The 22,892-nt window shown below is 38.0% G+C and overlaps 1 protein-coding gene across 3 annotated transcripts in view; it reads left to right on the top strand.

Moving 5' to 3' along the window:
- Positions 1-1,591: 1,591 nt before the first annotated feature.
- The window catches only part of TBL1X (transducin beta like 1 X-linked), a 381,972-nt gene continuing 360,671 nt past the window's right edge, over positions 1,592-22,892 (top strand). The window contains exon 1 of one of the 3 annotated variants that reach the window (XM_072614421.1): positions 1,592-2,326. The gene's annotated coding sequence lies outside the window, so the exon portion shown is untranslated. The remainder of the gene's footprint in view (positions 2,327-22,892) is intronic. The other 2 variants (XM_072614422.1, XM_072614423.1) reach the window with 2 other exon arrangements.

The raw sequence follows: 22,892 nt of genomic DNA, 5'->3' as shown, positions 1-22,892 counted from the left end.
AATTATCATCAGGCATTATTAAAAAGCCAGGATGAATGCTAAATTCTATTAATTAACTGGGTATTGTTGATGTAAACTGGCTGCAAATCCTATACTGGCAGCCAGAAAGCTTGGTTCATATTAGCATTTCTACAGATTTTTAATAATTTAAGTATTGGCACCAACTAAGTAGTTGAAACAGAAAGGTGAGCTATTTACCAAGTTCAGTTCTCTGACAAAGCAACTAACAAAATCCTGGGCTCCCAGGCTTGAGGGAGGGTTTGTTTGGCTGCGCAGCTAATAGAGAGTGTGTGGTACCAGAGGAATGTGTCACAGTAATGCAGAGAGCTGTAATGATGTCAACTTGTTATTTACTTTCCAAATCTGAATGACTGAGCAAGGCGAAAGGAGAATCAATCAACCACAATGTGACCCTACAGGCGGAAAAAACACAGCACTCCCACCAGTAAGAGATTGGGGGAAGGGAAGCACATGTAACCAGGGCAATGTTGCATCATTTAGTTGCATTGGTTTTGTATCGTACCCTTCTTTTTTCGATTGAATGTAATACCTCAGTATCAATCTGTACAAATCCAGGGGACAAATAAGGAAAGAAGGGCAGGTTCAAGGCAAAAGAACATCAACAAAACCTTTTGGGGGTCTTGAATTGCAACTGATACATAATAAAAATCCATTCTGCTGATTCACAATTATGGAGACTGTGTAAGTCTATCTTTTTGATGTGCTCTAGTGATGGTGTAGAAACAATAGTTTTACATCATTCGTGATTTATAAGAACATAGCATTTGAATTTTTCATGTTTACATTTTTGATAAGTAACCTGCCCCTTAAAAGTAACGAGTTTTTTTCTTTTCTTGCAGACAAATAGATCAAATGAGGTGATACTGTGGATTACTAAGTACAGTACTAGCCACTTAATACAAGGCTTACCATAATATCTACCTTCCCCCCCCAAAGAAAACCCCAAACAAAATTAGACCACCATCTCATTTAAAATATAGGAACCAGGCAAAAAACCAAATATGTTTTGGAGTATTTGGATTAAACTCACAAGAGCTGGGCGATTGCCCCATATATGGAGGAGGGAGAGATCTATAGAATTGTAGTTAACGATCTGTGTAAAGTAAACCATGAGAAATAAGAATACTTTGCAAATGTCTGAAACCTGGATAAGATAATGCAAACAAATGTTGATGCCTGGAACGCCTCTCCACACTAGGAGCCACCAGCACAGTAACCACAAGCTCCTACTGTCCCTAAGCTTGATGCCATATGCATGCATGTAGATTTCATCCACACATGTACACACCGCTGCTCATCCACTCGGGCTTCTTTTGCAAAATTGCATACAACAAAGCTTATATATATTTTTTTTTTAAAGAGGGGGGAGGGGTAGGTGTTTTCAAGCAGCCGAATTTTAGAAGGGAACAACCTAAATGCTGGTTACGTTAGGACAGTTGGGGGGGAATTTTTTTTTTTTTGGCCTCCCCCCGCCCAGGGTGGGGTGCTGGTGGCTGGCTGGGTTCTGGTCTAGTTGTGGCTTAAGTTTCTTTTTCTTCCCTTCTTTTTTTTTGCCGAAGGGGGAGGGGTTGCATTTTGGAGAGGGTGTGTGTGTGTGTGTGTGTGTGTATGCAATAGGGGGGAGAAAAGGTGGTTCCCCACCCCACCCCTTCTGTGCCCGGCTCAGGTCAGCGTGCTGGGTGTTTTTTCCCCCTAGGAGGTCACTCGCTGACTGTCTCTGTCTCCGTCTCAGTGTGGATCTCTGGTCTCTTTTCTCTTCCGAGGGGTAGCTGCTTCTGTTTCTGCCTCCCTCTCCGCCCTCACTCACCCTCTCCCTCTCTCTCTCTCTCTCTCTCTCTCTCTTCCTCCTGCCCCACCCCCACCCTCACCTCGTACACACACACACACACTCAGAGACACACACACACACAGACACACATCAAACACTAACTCTGCTAATGAATTAGTGAGCCGCGAGCAGCCAAGCAGCAGCACCTCCTGACCGCCATTCCGCACCCAAAAAAAAAAACCCTAAACCCAAAAAAAACTTTCCATTTTCCTCTTCCCACTCTCTGGGACTTCCTTTGCATTTCGGTGTGTGCAGAGGGGGGAGGAGGAGGAGGAGGAGGAGGAGGGGAGGAGGGGGAGGGGGAGAGTTGGGATTTACAGTCTCCTTTAACGCTTGCTGGGACCTTGGAAAAAAAGAAGAGTTACACCATGTACAGCAAGTGAAAGAAAAGTCCTGTGTGTTTCCAACAGAAGTTGAGGCTTTTCCCCCGCTGCCTCCAGGAGTGGAAAGCGCTGCCTTGAATACGCTGGGAGTGAGGTGAGTTTGGAGGGCTGAGTATTCATCATTTAGACCTTTGGGGGGGGGGGGGGGAGAGACAGAGAGACAGAGAGACTGAGAGACAGAGAGACAGAGGGAGCAGAGAGGGGGAAGGGAGGTGGAGTGTGTGTGTGTGTGTGTGTATGGCAATTTTCTGATCAACTGGCCCCTGCTTGCCATAACACCCTCCCCCCCCCCCCCATGCAACAAACTTCCCTGGGTTCCTTTTTTTTGGTGGTGGTGGTTATTATTTATTTATTTAACACCCCCACCCACCCCCCTTTGGATTTATGACTGTGTTTCTCTTAGGATTCTCCACATTTTGCTCTTGAGTGTCTGTAGTGTGTGTTCTGTGGTTTTGTTGTCTTCAATCATCTGGACCAAGTGGCCGGCTTTCTTAAAGGAAAGGCTTATAATGGTGATTATTTTGTGATTGTTGGGTTAGGGTTGGAGACGGTGGTGAATTTTTGAAGGCTTGAACAATAACAAAATGTGGTGTCTCCTGAAGTGCTCCTTAGGCTTGTGGGTTGTTGTTGGTTTTTTTTTGGTTCCCCCCCTTCTTTTGTTTTGAGCTGGAGAAGAAAGATCAATAAGTTTGGAGGAGAGTTTTTGGAATAATCACTTGGCTTTCAGAGGCTGTATTTTTAATTGGGAAAACTGCTAAATGTAAGGTATTCACATTGCAGATGGTGTGGAATTTCCACCAGCCCAGGGGTGGGGGAGGGGAATCCCATTCATCTACAGTATTAGATACAGCAAGAATTGGAATTACTCTCTAGAAAATTGATCAAAGTTGAACTCCAAATAGTTAAATAAGTTAGTGGGTGTGCATGTCTGTGTGTTTTTTTGAAGCACAATTTGCCATACTTGTCAAGTAACTTGAAAGCCACTCTCCTCCCCTCCCCCTTCAGCAAACTAGTGCGAACAGTGTTCAATGTTATGAAATAGATTGAGGGTGGCTTTTATTAAAGTGTGTGCAGGAGGTTGCCCACTTCGCAAGAAAACAAAATTGCAGACCTGTTGCTTGCGTTGTTAATGTGAAAAGATGCCTTGCTTGATCATCTGGATTCTGGGTGCCCCGCCAAAGAGATTGCCACCCCCTTTTAAATTGCTAGAGAGAGACTTTTTTCTTATGAAAGCCCCTGAGAGCACCTTGGTTCCAACAACTCTTGGCTATTTTTTCCACTTTGCTACTTTTGTACTGTTTTAATCCGAGCAGCTGTTTTGATATTTGGCTTAATATGGTTTGATGTCACATGTAATTGGGGGCACTGTTCTAGGAGGTTGCCCACCCCTGGACTTGTATGTTCTTGTAGTCTCCAAGGCATTATTGCTGTTAAAATATTAAAAGTTAGATTTCTAGGTATTTAATTTCAAGTCAGTAACACTGTTTAGGGAAAAAAAAAAGACAATCTCTGATCACATCTGTTAAGTATTTCTTATTTCTACAAAGTTTTTTCCCTCCTTTTTATTACATGTTATTTTTCTTTTCCTGGCAGGCACTAGAACTCACTTTTAACCTGAAAGGGGGAGGGGCACAGCAACAGACCCGGAGGGGGAGGGAAAGAGAAACCTTCCTGCTCAGGCCATGTGTACTTATCTTCAAAAAAAAAAAAAAAAAGGCAGTGGCCCGTGGATATTTTTATCAAAAAAGGTGTGCAACAATATTAGAACAGATTATGAGATAGTAAATATAGTGTGAGACAATTAAGACTTTAATATGCTCATTATTTGGAGATACCTGATTTTATACATAGAATATCTATTTCAGGGGAAACTTGCAACTGGGTAACAAGCGTAGGATAATAATCGAAAGAAAGAAAGGTACTTCATAAGGTGTGACACTATTCATGATCCTTTCCTTGAATCTAATCACTTGCACACACTTTTGAACTTCACACACCTGTGGGACAAAAGCGGGAAGTTTATCACGCCGTTCGATTGTCCCATGTGTATTTAGGCCTCACGGGTGTCAGAGTTGCTCTGTGTGCCCTGAAGTTTCAAATAGGAAGAAATGTGTACACATCAAGTAGAGAGTATGAACTCATTTTGAAAGATCGTCTGGGGAAGAAAAAGGATTTAAAATATTTCAGTAACATTGTTTAAATATTATTGTCTGTTAATGAACGTCATCATGATCTAGGTAGGAGGAAACTTTCTTCTTTCTGTCCAGGGGGTAATCATTCTAAACTGTGTGAAACTTTGTGAATTAAAATAGGCAACCTGTGTAGACTATTGAGTAAGTTTATTCTGAGCTCTATACTAAACTTCCAGAAGACTTGTTCTTGCCCTCAGGGATCTTCCTCTAAGAGACTAGCCACAGTACTTTTGTCATTCTTGCTGTTTTACATACCTCTTGGCCTGTCCTTAATTGTTTGCACCTCCCTGTGGAGGTGAGGGGAAGAGATGAAAAGTCTAGAGTTGGGTAATTTCATTTGTTGATCCTCTGCCTCTCCAAGTTAACTGCCCCTACTTAGAACTTCTTTTGAACGCTTCTAGTTTACAATACCTTAAGTCACCAAGAAAGTTGCCTAGTTGAGAAGAAAGTTGGCTATAGCTCCTTAGCTTGGAGTCTGTCGGTGGTAGCTCCCACCTTATCACAATCCTTTCCCTCAAAACCCTATCAGAACCCCAGTAACACTAACTTTTCCACACAGAGTGGGAAAGGGTATTGGACCCAGAGTCAGCACCCTGGCGTTCCAATACAAAATTGGCTACTTCTTAGCTATATGACGAAGTCAGTCACGTCTCTGAACTACAGTCTCATCTTCTGCAAAGTGGGAATAATCTACAATTGTCCTACCTATTTCATGAGATTACTGTTTGATGAGTGGTGATTTCACGTAACTGCAAACCCTCCTGTCTTTGGTGTAGGTACGTTTTATAAATTGCTGGCTCTGGGGACCAGCCTCTTCAAATTTAGCTAACCGCATTCTTAGCCAAAAGTCCTTTTTCCCATTGCTAGGGTTTCCTGGAAGTCAGAAGTTCCCAACTTGTAGTCAAAGGGCTGGCTAGACCTGGAGTGATTATGAGAGGAAAAGGAATCTACCTACTTGTCATTTATTATCAGCCAACAAAATACACTCCTTGACTTATTAGTACATACAATAATCAAACATTTCTTCTCCAGCTATATCTTACACATGTAGGTCTTGCTATTTTCAAATATGTGTAGGTACCATTCCAATTAATAAAAGAGAATTTATTTAAAAGCATTTCTGAATTCATAGTATTTTTGTGATGTTCTCTCTAAATTTCCTTTTGTTTTGAATATATCGTTATGTCTGTACTTGGTCTGTATATATTGTCTTGTACATGACCATTTCATTTTTGTCATTGTGTCTTCCACATCTAGAACATGGTAGGTACTCATATTTTGATGCTAAGTAGAGGTCATCTGTCATAGACTTTCCATCCATACTAGAACAGGTGGATACACACACACACACACACACACACACACACACAATACCACAGCTTGTTCTCTGCTTATGTAGTCTTTGAGAACCAAGAGTTCCTTTTGTATCTTGGTGGGCCTCTGCCTCATGAGTGTTTTCCTTCTCATTGGTGAGGAAAGGGATTCACAAACTGTAGAATACTATATATATCAGTTATGGTAGGTTTCCTTTGGCTGCCATTCATGGCTCTTTATGATTTATTGTGTTTTCCTCACAGTATAAGAGTATCTTCATTTTACATCTGTGGAAACTGAGGCTGGAAAGGGTTATACAATTTACTCAGGGTCATACAGCTGGCTGGTCCAAGTCTTCTTCAAGTCTGCTCAGTTGTGGAGTTATTATAATGCAGTCATGCGTTTTGGGTATGTGGTTCCCTGTCCTATACTATGATTTTGAAATAAGTTACTTCATGTTTTCTCCATTTAGCTATGTAAACAGTTCAACCAGAAACGTAAACATTAATTTTAGTTCTGCGTGTTTATGGATATCCACTTTGCCATTTGTAAATCATTTTTGGTTTTTTGAAGGCCTTGAATAGTGCAGAGAGTGTTGGAACTAGAATTGCACTGGAAGACCAAAGGTTGGGTCATGTTCATCTACTAACCATGTTAACTTTAAACAGGTAATTTGAATATTATATAATCTCAGTTTGCTAATCTGCAAAATGGGTCAAATAATCCTTGTTCAGCCTTTTCAAAAACATGAAATGAGATTATGTATGTGAAAATGACTGGAAAACTATTAAGTACATCTAAAGTCAACTGTTTTGGTTCAGTTTTATTATTCTAAGTAAAGGATGTCTAAGTTTTCTTCCCGGATTACTGAGAGAGTATGTGTGTGTGTATGTACATATATACATAGTCATGTGTACATACATATATTAGTCATGTGTACATATGACTTTGATAAAACTTTTTTGACTTGGGTACAGAAATATTAACCTTGGCATCGATTTTAATGCATAGCTCTCTCCCCATCTCTGGTCCAGGGGAAGCTTCCAAAGGGCTAAGGTTTATTAGGATTTTTGTTGTTGCTGTGAATGTCAGAACCAGAAATTTCCTTGTTAAAAAGGTGATTGATTCATAGTACAGCCAGTAAATTGGGATCATCACAAAAATAAAAGAGCTCTCAGGATAAAAATATTTTTTGAAAGTTTGCTACTATAAACACTTTGTTGCTGGGTCTTTTGAATAGCTTTATGACTTTAAAAAATAATTTTATAGTATAAGTTTATTTTTTAAATGATGATGGGGGAAGATAAATCCATACTTTTGCTCACATATGTACCCACTCCAAGGGTCCAGTATTCTCTCTGTTAACCTTTGGCAGAAAGTAGCCAGAAAATTGTTAAAGGCCAGGAATTCCCTCCTCCAGGAAGAAAGAGGATGGATCACTGTTGAGTGATAACTAAGAGTTGAGAAGTATTCTCAGGCCTTACCCAACATAGAGATCTTGAGGTCATAACTGAAGATTTCTATCCCTATTTCCTGGAAGGAAAACAATTAAACTTCAGATTTTGGGCTGCCCTACTTTTTGTGATTTTAACTGGTGGTAAGATTCATGTTGTAGGTTTGTTTTTACACACATTTGTGTGGCGTTGAAGCCTGGTGTTGAGTGATAATAAATGATTCTGTGCAATGTAAGGAAGGAATATCTCTGTTGTGGTTTTTGATTATCTTGGATTTGCCCTTTTTCCCTCTTTGAAAACTAAATGTACAATGTGGACAGTAGGCTGTTTATCTTTCACCACCAAGTACATTTAAAAAAAAAGTTTTAATCAGGAAGCAAGATGAAAATAATTTTGTAAACTGTGCTTTTTTTTCAAGTTGGAAAGATAAACATTTTTTAACATGACTATTTTTAGTGTGAAGGAAATAGCTGACCTCTTTACAGCCAGAATATGGACATTGTATTTTTTCCCTTAGCTTCTCTCCTTCCTCTTCCCCCTGGCACTGTTTACAGGACTCTACCCAATGGCCCAGTTGACCACACTGGCTAAAATGAAAGAACAAAAAGTCAAAACTGAATGTGGGAAGAGAATTTAAAAGTCAACATGTTTGGAAAGGGAAAAGAACACATGGTCTGAGAGAAAGAGTTTCAAAATCTCAGGGGAAAGATGTAACCTTAAGGAATTGACTTTCAATGTTACTTCTTTAGCAGTGTGTCATTGAACTTGATTTAAAAATGGTTATGCTAATACCTTGTCATGATCAAATACTCATTGAGAATCTACTCCAAATGTGGGAAGAATATTCAGAAATTATTTGGAAGACATATTTAAAAGATTAAAATGGAGGAAAATATTTTTATTTCTTTAAAAGGAAGTTTTGCATATTTTAAAAAATATTTCTTATGGAGAGTAAGGTCAAAAGTATCTATGAAGAGCTTAAAAATAGAAATCTATAGTATGAGGTAAAGAGTACAAAGATTAAGGAGAGAGATTCCTGCAGGAATGATACTGTTCATTTTCACTGTCATCGTGGTACTTTTAATATCTTGCTTTGGAATTGAGAAGTATATACAATCAGCAAGCAAGCTATCAATAAATATAATTGTTGGACACTGTGGGAGATACAGAATGTATTAGACAAGGGCCCTATAAGGCATAAACCCATCAAGTAATAACTTGTAGTATAAAGTATCATATAATAAGTGCCAGTTGGCTGGCACAGACAATACATGCTGATAGAATTCGGAAGAGGAGGAGACCACTATGGACTTGTCAAGGATGCTAGTTGGTCTGTAAAGAATGGTTAAGAATTGGGTCAAAAGGAAAGGAGGTACTCTGCTTAGGAGTAACAATCCCGAAATTCAAAGCAAATTTTCCAAAACATCTACATGTAGGCAACTGGTTGGTAAAGTGAATTGAGCACAAGTTATTGAGTGAGGAAGACCTGAATTCAGATTCTGTTAGACACTTATCTGTGGGACTTTGGGAAAATCACTTAATGTCACTCAACCTCAATTTTCTCAACTGTAGAAGTCAAGTGGGGGGTTGGACTTGATGGCCTCCAAAGTCTCTTCTAGTTTTAAATCTATGATCCTAATTAGGCATTTAATTTTTTTTTTGACACATTGCCCTCTGGGCTTTTGGTTGCTTTGGTATTTCTTAATTTTGAGAAACAGCCAGAAACCTTGGGTTGTTACCTTTCTGTTGTTTACTCAGACAATCCAAAATTCAAACGCCCTGGAATGTACCCAGTGAACTTGCTGGTTAAGTTTGGAATGTGATGGCATCCATGTTTATATTCACTGCATTTCCAGACTGCCTGGATAAATTGGATGTCCATTAAGGCCAAGGAAGCAGGGAAAGCCATTAATGTTACATGAATTTTCAGGCTAGCATTGTCATTGAATACTGCTTCAGGTTTCACCTCTTTACTTCCTGTGGAACTGGACTCCCAAAATTTAGGCTGAAATATAGGCCAGAACTCACCCTTGGTTTTATTTGTATACTTTATTACAAATATAAAGATGAGGGAAAAGTTTTTCACCCTTGGTGATTAGACACACCAGATTCTTAAACCTCCTTTTCCATATGTGACTTTAGGGATATATTTCAGCTCAGTCTTAAGGACAACTTACTTTGATAGAATTCTGTTGCGTATTGACTCCATCTGACCCAGAAGCTACTCATATGCTTAAATTCTTTAAAGTTGTATTTTTGTGGGTACTTCCTAAACCATTCACACTCTCTAACTTGGTAGATGAATTTAATATCACCGTGTAGTCAACCTGGTGATGAGTCTCTCTGTGTGTCTTTTTCTCTGCTTAGGGAAAGTCGTTGGTCTTTGGCCAACAGATGTGTGGTAAGTCTCTAGGCCCATACTTGAAGCCTTATTTTAGGTTGATAGAACTTGCTGAAGTGTGTACCTTTTTGCTGTAGCCCTAGAAAACCCAGTTCCACTTCTTTACCATAAGACACTGGAGTAAACTTAATCAACTCATCCACTTAGAAATATAGTTTCCCAAGGCAGGCTGAATTTACTCCATGAAACCAAAAAGGAGGTGAGTGATCTAGCTTAATATTGGTTACTTTGCTAAGAAGCACGTGGGAACTCTTACTGCCAGGGGTTTGTAACCTTGTCATAGAACCCTTTGGAGTTTTGGGATAGAGGGCCTGTGGATACCTTCTCAGAACATTTTTGTCATTGTTCAGTTGTTTTCAGTTGTGTCCAACTCTTCCTGGTTTTCTTAGCAAAAACACTGGAATGGTTTGCCATTTCCTTCTCCAGCTCATTTTATGAGGAAACTAAATAGAATTGTAAGGTGACTTGCCCAGGGTCACACAGCTAGTAAGTGTCTGAGGCCACATTTGAACTGGGAAAGATGAGTCTTCCTGATTCCAGGCTTGGTACTCTATACATTGTGTCACTTAGCTGTCTGAAAGTTTTTAAATACATAAAATAATAGATAGGATTACAAGGAAATCAATTATCTAGAAATACAATTATCCAAAAGATTAAAAAGTTTATGGATCCCAGTTTAAGAATTCATGTATTAATGGATCATTTTAGTTATAAGGTGTTTGTCTTTTCCAAGAGCTGCCTGAGTTACTCTCCATGCTCCACTCACTGTCGCCCACCTGTCAACCTATAGTTAGAGATAAAATCCACTTCACATTTCAAACTGATTTTTTTTATGGTAGCAGGTGGTATATAAATAATGATGCCAAATGAATTATTGCTTATATTTAATATTCTGGCCTACATTTTGCTTTGCATTGTAATTTCAGTTTAGTGATCATATATTTTTATTTAGGAAATGAAATCATATTTTCTAGGAAAACAGTAAATGACTGTTTATTGTTTGGGGAAGAGAGCATTTTAGGTACTATATTTGATGTTCTCTAAAAATAAAAATTGTTTTGCAATAAAATTATACTAAATATAGCTTAAACTTTTGATAATTCAGAAATGTAAGATCCTGTAATCTTTAATTATTAAAAAAGAACCTAAGATGTTTTGTATAGTGTTGAAAACATTCTAGTTCTTTTGAGTTTTCTGATTGGATTATGGATAAATAGGGCTTTATTGAATATGACAGCACTGTAACATTTTTATTAATTCCCTGTAAGCAAATACTGCCAGCACAAAGAAACCTTGTAAGAAGTATTTCTAAGAGTTTGAAAAAAGTTAAGAAATATTAGCTATTATTTTACACTTGTATTTCAGGGTAATTTGGAAGCAATTTTAGGTCTCAACCATGTCCATTACAGTCCTCTCACTCACTATTATGCTTTCTGCAAGTCTAAGTCTGTTGTTCAGGTCACACAGTGGTGTGTTTTACAAATACAAATGTAATTTGCAGTTTCTCTTTTCATCTGACAAAAATCCATTGCTTTAAAGATTTATTTTTTATTCAGCAGAATTGGGGAAGGAGAGAATGCATTTCTATATAGTTAGATTCATTATGCTTGCAGTGACCTGTTATCAGTTACAATTTAATCCCAAACCATAATACAGCTGTATTGCAGATTCTGTTGTATAGTAAAACTCAAACATTCTCATACTTTGAGACCATGATTGTCATTTTATGACAGTAGAAATCGATAAAAGAATACTATTTTGTCTAAATTGTAATTTGGCTTTTAAAAATTCTTACATCTATATTTGTAAAACACACTGCTGATTTTATGCCAGTTTAGAACATTTCCAGGGATTCATATGTGGCACAGTATTTTAAAAATCCTTCCTAGGAGAAACAACTTATATGAAAAGGATATATCCCTTGTTTCTAACAGCCTCTTGAGGTAGGCTCTGTACAGTTATTGTCATCCCCATTTTGCAGATGTAAGAAACTGAAGTTCAGCTGGTTAAGTGGTTTTGGATAGTGGACCTTTTTACGTTTTGCCTCTTTTGGTTTGATTTTCATCAGACTGAAGAGAAACCCTTGATTATATTTTTCTTTTACATTTAATATTTAGCTGGTGCTTTTTTCAGAAGTCACTCTCACTTCCCGTTGACCATCCCATCCAACCTTAGAACCCTCCTTTGTAACCAAGAAGTACAGTCAAGCAAGACAAATCAGTACGTGGGTCATGTCTTAAAATATGACTCATCCTGCCCATTTCATCCATCCCCTCTTTCCACATAGGCAGGAGGCATACGTCACCAACTCCTCATTGTTCAGACTCCTGAAGTTTTTCAGGGCTGTGTTTGTATTTGTGGTTGTGGTCATTATGTAAATTGTTCTCTTGATTCTGCTTACTTTGCATGAATCCATTCAAGTCTTCTCAAATTTATCAAAGCATCTTAAACTGGTCATTTCTTATGACTCGGTCATATTTCATTACATTCATATACTGCAAGCTATTTCCCTCTTAATCTATACCTACTTCTAATTCTTTGCAATTACAAAAAATGCTGCTATAAATATTTTGATATATATGTGTGCGTATATGTATATATATATGTGTGTATATGTTTATATGTGTGTATAGGTGTGTATGTATGTGTGTGTGTGTGTGTGTGTGTGTGTGTGTGTGTGTAGAGAGAGAGAGAAGAGAGCAAGTATATCTTTCTGTCATTTATCTCTTTGGGATCCATGTTTAGTAGCAGTATCCCTGGGTCAGTCATATTTACAGATATTTATAGTTTAATGATTTTTAAAAGTATGATTCCTAGTTGTTTTCTTTAGTGGTTAGGTTGGATCAATTCAGCAGTGTAGTAGTGTGCCTATCTTCCCAGATCCCCGCCATCATTTGTTATTTTTGTTGTCAATTTCAGAATTAAGTTGCTTTTCCTTTATTATTTGTGATTTGGAGCATTTTTTAATATTGCTGCTGACAGCTCGCTTTTCTTCTTTGGAAAACTTATGTTCATGTCCATCTATTTTAGAGACCACTTACCCATTGGAGCTATATTCTCCATAGATTAAAAGTTCTGAGGTTTTTTTGTTTGATTTTTTGAAGAGATATTGCTTTTATTTTGAGAAATCTCTGGAGATCACCACAGAAGGGAAGATAGTAAAGTTTCCCCAGTGGTGTGGGAGAGGGGGAAAATTCCAGAAAAATCCTCCTGCTGAGAGTGGCCTGGTATTTGCTTCTTGCTTGGAGATAAACTATGTAGGCTTTCAAAGACTATTCATAGATCCCAATCTACTGGTTGAGTATTCTTTCTCTAAAGAGATGTTTGTGACTTTTAGCCTTGTGGCTCAGTGGGTATTTAGAGATGTAAGGAACCATAGAGGTCATAATTCCAACCCTTTCATTTAACCAAGGAAGCTGAGCCTCACAGGTGAAATGAGATTTCCACCAAGGTCAAACTGAATAACATGCAGAGCCAGGATCGGTGTGTAGATCTGAGTCCAAGTCGTGGCAGTACCCAATGCATATTTTATAGACCAGATGGAATTTTGGTAGGCCTGTTGGTTTATGAAAACTTTTTTTTTTTTAATTTCAGTTTCTTGTATAAAATCATAAAATATTGGAGCTGGAAGGGACTTTAGAGTCAAACCCTCACTTTACAGATGAGGAAACTGAGACTCAAGTTAAGTAATTTGTCTGTGGTCATATAGTTACTAATTGGTAGTGCCTGGATGGTAAGACTGGTCTTTTGACTCAAAGCCCAGAGCCCTTAGCTCAGCACAACTCAGATTGAATTTGTAAGGCAAGCTAGTAGCTATTATTTGGTGAATGAGAAAATTCTGTAGTAAAGTTAGATATTTCATGTCATTGATAGAGTTCTGGATTTAGAATCAGGAAAACCTAAGTTTGATTTAGAATCAGGAAAACCTAAGTTTGAATCTTGCCTTAGGGGTGTACTAGCCTTGTGATCATAGTCAAGTCACTTAATTTCTTCCTGCCTTGGTTACCATTCCAAAATAGGTGGATAATAATATCAATAGTATTAATCCCAGGCATATTGTGAGGATCAAATGAGATAGCACATGAGTATTGTGTAAATGTTGGCTATTATTTTTATGTCATTGGTATATTTTTAAAAATAATACTTAAATTTACAAGTAGTTTTAGGTTTTATGAGGTATTAAAAATTCTCCTTTTTTTATATTACTGTCATTTCCCACTACAGTTCATTTCCTACCATGTTCTTAACAGAGCCTTTCCATGTGACAGTTCAGAAAACCAGCTGATAAAGCAACTTTTGTCTGACATTATATGCAGCATTTAGCATCTAGAGCTAAAGTTCTTAACCTGGGTCCTATATTTTTTTTAAAGATTTTGATAACTGGATTAATGATAACTAGCATTCATATGGTGCTTCAGGGTTTACAAAACATTTTACAAATATTGCTTCATTTAATCAGCATACCAGCTCTGAGAGGTAGGTGGTGTTATTATCCCCATTTTATAGATGAGGATGCTGAAGCAGACAAAGATAAAAGTCACACAGCTAGTAAGTGTTTGAATCTGGATTCAACTCAGGTCTTCCTGACTGTGGAGCCAGGGCTCTGTGCATTTTAGTTTCCTTTGTAATCCAATGTATTTCATTTTACGCATTTATACACATTACTTAGAGAAGGTATTCATAGATTTTACCAGACTTCCAAAGTATGATTCAAGATGTAAAAATTATGAGAACTCCTAAGTTTATATACCTTGTACTCTGAACATTTGGTCACTAATACAGTTTGAGAGTTAAGGTGTGGGGAACTTTTCTTTTAGAAACCAACATTCAAAAATTAAGTCTTGTGTATCAGACAAATGCAGCATCTGGTTATAAAACAAAGTTCTGTAGGAATCAGGTAAAGAGGAAGTAGTGTTTGAGCTGGCTTTAAAAGATGAGCAAGAATTCAACTGATAGAGTAGAGGAGGGGGGACTTCATAGGCCGGGGAGCTATAATGTGAGCAAAGGCAGTGAGTAATCCTGAGGCTTTGGCAGTATTCTAAGTGGGTGGTCATGAAGGCCTCTACTGGGATGGTGGGAATGGGAACAAAGATGAGGGTATGGATAAAAAAAATGTTGGGAATGTGGAACATCAGCATTTGATGACAGTTTGGATTTGAGAAGCAAAGGAGAAGAAAGCAGCGAAGATAAGGTGAGAAGTTAGGTGAATGGGTACAGCCGTTAGTAGAAACATTCATGGTAAAGGGATGATCAGGAGGGAAAGATATCTATTTGCTGAATGCGTGTTGTGGTGGAAAAAGGCCTGGATAAGTCAGAGGACTGTGGTTTAAATCCTGGCCTATTGCTTACCACTCCTGTGTGACTGAGCAAATCACCAACCATCTCTAGATGTTAGCCTCCTCTTTAAAAACTCGGAGTGAGGCAGAGATACAGGACGAAGTAGATAATCTCTAAAGTTCTTTCCTGCCCTTAAATCTATGGTCCTATGAGTAATAATTTTTGTTTTGTACTTGTTGAGTTATAAGTACCACTAGACAGAAAAGGTGCAGGCATTTGTGTTCATCCTTTGTTGCTGAAGAAGACCATACCACCAGAGAAATGATGATATGACTTGCACTTGACTTTGTTTTGAGTGAGGGAGGGCTGTGCAGGTCACCAGCCTCACTTTCTCCTCCTGAGCCATCTGAATCCAGTGATTCATCAGGATGACTGGAGATGACCCAGGATGCACTGGGAGACCTTGGGCCCTTTAGGCCAAGGTCTATGCAGGCAGTCACTTAGGGTGAGGCAATGCCCATTCATTGAATAGGCCTGTTTAATGAGGCCAAGAAAAAAGAAGAACATCAGGCTGGGAGGGAAACAGCAACAGTTACTATTGATAATCACTCAAGCCAGGAACGTCCAGAGGAGCTTTCTCTAGACAGAATATGTGCAGGCTTTTGCGAGATCTGATAAAGGAGGTCTGAAGAGAGTTCATTCAGGAATGTAAATGAAGGTTTGGGTATCATCCTTATAGAGGGGCAACCTTGTATGAATAAGGTGACATTGTCCGGGAAGAGGATGTCAAACTATAAGGGATGGACATTGGAGGAACGCCCTTATTAAGGGGAAGAGAATAGTAGGGAGAAGGGGTGATTGTGAGGGTCAGAGAAAGACCATCCAAGCCAAGGACGAAGGGAATGTAAGTGAGCTAGGCCACCCTTCTAGGTAAAGTAGGAGCATAGGTTATCTGCTTTGAGCGTGAGGGGGAGGGGTGTTCATTTGCACTGAGAGGAGAGAAAATAGATTTCAAACAATTTAAACAAGAAATTAAACTGGAAGACAAAATCAGAGTAGGATTTTCAAGCCAAGATTCTGAACCATTAATTTAGAATGAGTTTAGTAAGCTTAATCTTGTTAGCATTCCTATAGTGCTTTATGTAAGGTTTGTACCACATTTTACATGTTACCTCATTTCATCCTCCTATAAGAGCTGTTAGCCCCATTTTACAGATGGGGAAAGGATCAAGGATGAGCTAGTTAAGTGGCTCAGGTAGGGTTTGAATTCAGGTCTTCCAGACTCAATCCAGTGATCTATTTACTACACCACTTAATTGTGCTAGAAATTAGATAGTAGGGATTACTGAAGGATGAAGACTCATACATATGTTGAGAATAGTGGAAAGTTGGGGGCAAAGGATTCTAAGATAGTAGCTAGTGGAATAAAAAAAGTACATTTGGATGGATAGCTTTTGTTTTTACATCACATACATTCCCCAATATATTCTCTCTCCTTCCCAGAGAACCATGCAGTATGACAGAATAAAAAAGTAGAAAAGATATCAACAAAACTAATGGACAGTGAACACGGCTACTGTTACAGGCAAGTGTTCCATGCTCTGCAGAGAAGATGGGGGGCAGGGAGTGCACTGGAGGGAGCAGAGGGTAGAGGCCGGCTGTATCCCTTCTGCATGAAAACACCTGTCTTTATGATCTAGAAGTATTCAGTTTTAATTGTTTTGTTGCTGTTACTTCCATTTGTATCATACTCATTGTTTATACTTTTTCCTGATTTTTCTTATTTCATTTTGCATAAATTCCTATGTCATTGTATATGTCTCTTGCTTTTTTTATATTCATTGTTTGTTACTGCACAGTAATATTCCATTTCATTCATGTATCATAATTTGCTTAGCCATTCATCAGCTGATGGGCATCTACTTTGTTTCTAGTCCTTTGCTATTACAAAAGCCATGGCTATAAATATTTAGGTGCACTTAGGACTTTGACCTCCTTGGGCTATATGCCTTATCTAGTGAAATATTAGAGTAGCTAAGTCTAGAAGAAGCCAAAGTGGTAGAGATGAACTGGAACAGTAGGAGTATGTGGAAAGAAGTAGATTTTGTGTGGGTGTGAGACATGGATGAGGTTGACTGGTTGTAAGGTTCAGAGAGATGGTCAGGTCTAAAGTTATGTACTATAATTCATGTTGGTGAGTGACTGGCTGAAGGTTGGGCAAAGAGGTCATTTGGAGATAAAGAGTTTTGAGAATTTGGTGATCAGCTTGTTAGAGTGGTCATCAACATGAATATTAAAAACTTAATGATGGCAGGGGATGTGGAGAGAATACTTATGAGGTACGGACTGAAGTCTTGGAAGATGTTGGGAGAAGCACTTAGGGGACACTAGATGACAACAGGGCAAAGATGGGGAGAGAGAATTAATTGTATACAGATCTCTTGGACTTCAAAAGAGGGAAGTCTTTTCCTCTTTTGCCACAGCTGGCAAATAACATTTTGAAATTGGCAGTGTGAAAAGAAAGAATATGCTCATTTCTTCTGGCCCTATTCTTGGGATGGAGGTGGTTAGAGTGAAAGGAATGTCCTCCAATGGAGAAAATTAAAAGAGTTGTGGTATCCTTGGGGTATCTTTCCACTTGACTTCTGCTCATTAAAGAGATGGAAAAAAGTGTAATTCTATATCTGTTTGGTGGCTGATTCCCATCTTCTCTCCTACTCCACTACTTTGCAGAAATTGCTGTCCTGTGTTGTTGTTGTGTTTGTCCTTCATTCTCGAAAAAGACCATGACATCAAGATGATGACATGACTTGCACTTGACTTTGATTTGAACGAGGGAGAGCTGTGCAAGGTCACCAGCCTCGCTTCTCTTCCGGAGCCATCTGAATGCAGTGGCCTGATATTCATCAGGACAACTGGAGATGGCCCATGTAACTTTACAAATTAGACTGTTAGGACATGGTGTTTTTTGGAGAGATAGATGTGCCTTGAAAGCATCTGCTTCCTATAATCTAATGCTGTTTATCTGTTACCACTTTTTGTTTGGAATTTCTTGTGTACCACTCAACTAATATTTTTTGTTTATTTATATTGTGTTCCTTGTTTGAGAACTTTAGTTTGGTATGAAATTCAATCATTTAAAAATATTTTGGAGGGTATAGGATTAGTTATAATACTAGTTAATAACAGTATCTATGTAGTACACTAAAGCTTTCAAAGTACCTTACAAATATTATTTCATTTGATTCTAAAAACAACCTTGAGTTGGAATACTACTTCAGATACAGCGAATAGTTGGGTGACCCAGTGGTCAAGTTGCTTAACCTTCCAGCCTCAGTTACTTCATTTGTAATAATAACACCTACTATGCAGGGTTGTTCTGAGGATTCAAAGAGATGAGATAGAATAATGATGTGGTACATTTACCTAGTGGCTTATAATTCAATAGAATGTAAACTTCTTTCAAGCAGAGGGCTCTTTTTTATTTTTGCTTTTGTGTTCCCAGGCCCCATCACTGTGCCTCAAAAATAATAAGCATTCTGAATTCTTGTTCAGTTGAATTAGTTGCAAAGCAACTTTCACATAGATCATTTCATTTGAAAAATGATGAAATCAGCTACTGATACATCTTGGTAAAGCTAAAATCCAGCCTTTTGGGTTTTCTTTCTTTCGTGATTCTGCCAATTGTGAATGTTCTCTTTCCCCCAACAAAATTATTGTGTCTTAATTGGAATATTTTTTTTGTATTTAATTTGTGCTATGTTGTTTTTCCTAATGAGTTTTTTGAGGACAGGATTTATTCCCCCCTCTTTTTTTTAATATATACTAGCAATTTCTGGTCCTTTGAATGGTGACACACAGTTTATTGAGTAGCCACTCAAATTACTTGTTGAATTGAATTGAATCCATGTTATATTTGATAGATTATTTGCATCACTTCATTTAATTTTATGGAGAAAACCACATTTGCAGTTAATTCTGTTATTTCCTGGGGTTACCTTGTAGAGAATAATTGTAAAAGTACCATTCATGATTCAGCCCACATGCATGCTGGAGGAAGAAGAACAGGAAGGAATTACCTTCCAAACTTAGGTTCTTGGCTTTAAATTTGCTCAAGGTAAAGTTGTCAACCACAAGCCTCTCAGGGGGAATTTTCAGACGATGTTTGTTTTTTATTTAAAGGGTTAGAAATGTCTGCCTCTATTTTGGGGAGTGGAATTATTTGGTATTAGGATCTGTTTCTTCCTTTGTGACTAGTAAAGTTGTGCTGCAGCTGCATGTACCTAAAATTATGCAGAGATACTTGTGTAGCACATTGAAGAGTCTAAAGGGAATAACACTTGTACATTTCTATATATTGACATGACACATGATGCCGAAATATCATTAACACTTGTCAGGATTTATGCACCCATTTAGACTTTAGTGAACTGAGATATTTATCTTGGACTTTATTCTTTTCCTCATGCTTCTTTTATAGTGATATCCAGAAGGCATCTTTTTAAAAGAAAGAAAGCAAAGAATATAATGAGATTTCTTCAACTCAAACTTTAACACCTCTTGCCTTTTTGTCTCCACAGAACTCAGTACTTTTTAAAAATCCCACGCATACGTTATTAAAATTGGTGAAAACACACATGGAATATGTTTGTAAATAAATTTTATTCCACTTCTCTGCCTTCATTTAAGTATGAACAGGCTATATATGAAGTACTCTACATTAGTCTGACTCTTCCAGTTTTAAAGATGCTTCAAAAATGTGGCATGAATAAAGTGTTTTAGTTCTTGCTGGATTATTTCTGTGAATTTTTTTTAAAGAGAAGCTTAGAGAGAGAATTCTGAAGTATGATCGTTTTCCACATTCCATTAGTTCTACTATGTATACAGTTACTGTCCTAGTTCTGATGCTCACCATCTCTTACCTGACTCTTGTAGCCTTATAATTCGTCTCCTTGCCTCAAGTCTCTCCCTGCTCCAATGTCTTCCACCTGGCTACCAAAATGATTTTCCTAAAGTGAGGGTGTGACCAAGTCACCCTTCCCCCCTTCCTACTTGGAAAACTGCTATCATGTGCTACTACTTCCAGATCAAATATGTAGTTCATGTTCTTGGAATGTAAAGCTCTTTACTTACCTGACCCCTTCTGACCTTTCCAGTCTTTCCACACTTGACTCCCTTCTAGTCACTCTATGGTTCAGATTTTTATTATTATATGCCTTATTTTTGTTCTTCCTCTGGCACTGCACTTCCATCTCCCAGCCTTTGAGGTGGTTCTTTCCTCCCTCTCCCACTAAGTATCCCCCCCCTTTACCTCTTATAATCCCTGGCTTCTATGAGATTCAGCTCAATTCTAGCTTTGTATGTATCTTGGTGTATACATATATATATATATATATATATATATATATATATATATATATATATTATATATAGGGGCAGCTATAGGAGCAGCACTGCACAGCTATGGTGCAGTGGATAGAACACCAGGAGGTGGTGGTCAGGTCAGGAGGACCTGAGTTCAAATATCAACTCAGACACTTGACGCTCACTAGCTGTGTGACCTTGGGCAAGTCACTTAACCCCAATTACCTCATCCTGATGAATATCTGGTCACTGGATTCAGATGGCTCTGGAGGAGAAGTGAGGCTGGTGACCTGCACAGCACTCAAAACAAAGTCAAGTGCAAGTCATGTCATTATTTTTCTGATGGCTTGGTCTTCTTGGGCAATGAAGAGCAAACACAGTTCATCATTCCTGAATCTTGGTGTATACCTGTTTAAATACTTCTTGTCTTTCTCATTTGAATGTAAACTCCTTGAGGACGGGGACTATTTTTGCCTTTCTCTGTATCCCCCAGAGCTTAACAAAATGACTGATGTATATAGGAAGCACTTAAATGCTGGCTGATTGAAAAATCAGGTGCTGTAACATTGCATACATACGTACATATACACACAGACACATGCATACACATAAATGCACACATATGTGTATGCACATGCTGTGCCTATCACATAGCGAGTTGGTTCCCACATGCAGCACAAAATGTCTTATTACTTTATTTCTATCTGCCTGGGGCCGCTAGGTAGCTGGCCTGGCATCAGGAAGACCAGGGTTCTAAATCTGTCTTCAGACACTTCCTCTTCGTGTGATCTTGAGCAGATCACTTAACCTCTGTTGGCTGCAGTTTCCTCATCTATAAAAAGAGGATGGGAATAGCACCTATCTTCCAGGGTAGTTGGGAGGATCAAGTGGAATGATAATCGTAAAGCACTTAGCACAGTGCCTGACTGTTGAAATGTTATTATCACCATTATTATCTGTGAGGATGGAGATAAAGTGAAAATGCTTTTTTTTCATTTTTATTGATATATTTGGTTTTTATATTACTTTCCTTCCCAAATTTATCCTTCTCACATCCTTCCTCAGGTAGGAGAAAAAAGAGTAGTCCAGCAAAATTAACCAACACATCAACAAAGTTTGACAGTGTAGGATATACTGTATGTACAGCACATACATCCATACTCACCATACTTCCACAAAGGAGGGAAGTGCATTTTCAAATTTCTTCTCCAGTCAAGAATTCCACTTTCTTTTCTTCTTTCCTCTTATATTGTTGTGAATTTTCATACTTTGCTCTTTATCCATTTATATAAACCTTCTAATGTTTCCGTATATTTTTCATAATCATCATTTTGTGGGGTAATAATATTCACTTACATCTTTACCCAGAATTTGTGTCACCATTCTCTCATCATCAAGTGTCTTTAGGAAATGCTGCTATAAATATTTGGTTTATGTAGAACCTTTCTTTCTTTGATCTCCTTGAGCTATATTCCTAGAAGGGGGATGTCTGGGACAAAGAATCTGAACATTTTAGTCATTTTTTCTTAGCATAATTCCAGAATACTTTCTGGAATGGTTTATATTTCCCCAGCAGTATGTCAGTGCCTGTGGGCAAAGGGCTTTTTAAACCTTAAAAGAACTAAAGGAATTTGTTGTTGTTGTTATTAATTTTCTGTGTGTGACGACATGGATATACTTATATTCATATTGGAGTCAGGAAACCTTGGAGCTTTTTGTTGGCTCTGCTACCCACTAGCTGACCTCCTTTGGCCTCAGTTATATCTGCAAATTATAAGTTCCCTTTTCAGCTCTGTTTTTTACAAATACTTGAAGAAAATTGAGAGCAAAAATGTGCATGGCAGGATTCTTGGTTACTCCAAGTACTTTAATATTGGAGTAAAATTAATACCAAATGAATTGTATTGTTTAGAAGAAAAAAGTGGAAGGAAGGATAGGTAACAGCATAGAGAGAGGAACTATTGTCAAAACCATAAAGAAAGCATAATACTTCAGCTTAAAAGTATTATGTGAACCTTCTTATATGAAATAACATCTACAGAAATTAGTTATCATCACAGAAACATAAACAAATAACTACAAAAGTGCATTATCTTTTAAGAAAAACATTTTTATGGACTTCTACAATTTGTGTATCATATTCCTAACTTGGCAGTTGTAATAGAACTTAATTGCAATTAAAATGTAAAATAATAACTAGCTCTTAAGAAACATTCCGTCTTTATGCTGTCTTACTTTAGTTTCAGGTAGTACAATTCCAGACCTATTCCTATCTATCTATCATCCATCCATCTATCTATATTTATCTCTCTATCTGTCTATCTATCTATCTATCTGTCTGTCTGTCTATCTATCCATCTATGTATATTTATCTATCTGTCTGTCTGTCTATCTTCCCTCTCTTAGAAAAAGCAATCTACAGATTGTTTCTACTTTAATACCTACTAACTCCTCAGTCTTTTGTAATCTGCCTCACCACTCTACTCAAATTACTCTTTCAAAGGTTACCAATGATATTTTAATTACTAAAGCTTTTTTTCCCCAGGCTTCACCCTTGTTGACCTTTTAGTATTTAGTCTACATCACTGACATCCCAACTCCTACTCTCTACTGTCTTCTGACATATACTGGATATAGGGTACTGGGGGAGTCAACTTA

Source organism: Notamacropus eugenii, chromosome 5, assembly GCF_028372415.1.
Source record: "Notamacropus eugenii isolate mMacEug1 chromosome 5, mMacEug1.pri_v2, whole genome shotgun sequence".
Classification (NCBI taxonomy): Eukaryota; Metazoa; Chordata; class Mammalia; order Diprotodontia; family Macropodidae; genus Notamacropus; species Notamacropus eugenii.
Note: the sequence above shows the minus strand (reverse complement) of the source record. Positions and strands in the feature narration are given on the sequence as shown.